We start from the raw sequence: 1,052 nt of genomic DNA on the forward strand, positions 1-1,052 counted from the left end.
ACGCCCTCCGCCCCTCTGCGCGTGCGTAGTGCGTGTTTTGCAAGTAGTGGCGGCCGCCAGGTTTGGGGAGTGGTTTACATGTGAGCTGCATCTCGGCGCTCGCGCGGCGGCCGGAAGGGCGGGGGCAAACCTTTTCTGGTTCAAACAGTGGAGGATTTGAGGGGGGTGTCTTCTAAGGGTGTGATAAGGAATCTTGACCACAACTACTAACACACTCACTCCCTTTGCCTTCCCGCCAAATACCGATCGTTTTGTTACCAATATTTTTTCTGCGATGGGTCTTTGATCTTGGAGATTCAGGAACGAAAACCTCAGAGCATAGGGGTGAGCGACAGGACAAAGTTTATTTTACAGAGAACATAGAAGGGTAACAAAGCCTCTGGCAGCGGAGGGGTAGAAATTCCCAAACGCGTAGACCCTCGTGGTCTTTTGTCTAGGGGTTCATATACCGCTTGCGGGTGGAGGAGGAAATTGTCCGGGGAAGGTAAGTCACGCTCGGCCCAGCGGCGGGCAAATATCCCGTGCATGTAGATTAGGGACAGAATCTATTAGCAAATGAATGAGGTCCTCCTAGTTCCTGTGCTGGACAAAGCAAGCAGGATTTGTGACTTTCACTCCGGGAGGGGCCGTCAGGATGAAATCCTGCTTGTGTCCGGAGAGTACGGTTTGGGATAAACCGTCCGTTTTGCCCATGCTTAGAAAATGGGGATCCCTGTATCAGTTTGATAGATCCACCTGTTAGTACCCTGTACAAAGCGCTGGACAGATGATTGACTTGATCAAATAGGATATTTAGCAAACACCTCCAAGCACTACCTGGTTTCTGTCCCAATTCTTGTCTAGACCTCAGTTTTTTGTTTGTTTTCTTTTTAAGGGAACTAGTCTTTATTCTGCACACATAATACATTGGCATTTTATCTACTGGAATGTATTTGAACTATTGAACTGTTACATAAAAAGTACCTAGATAAAAGGGGAAAAAATGATCCTCATCCAGCCCACATAATTCTTAAATATCAGTCTACATGGAGGTTATGCTGAATTAAAATACA

Source organism: Nycticebus coucang, chromosome 18 (assembly GCF_027406575.1).
Source record: "Nycticebus coucang isolate mNycCou1 chromosome 18, mNycCou1.pri, whole genome shotgun sequence".
Lineage (NCBI taxonomy): Eukaryota > Metazoa > Chordata > Mammalia > Primates > Lorisidae > Nycticebus > Nycticebus coucang.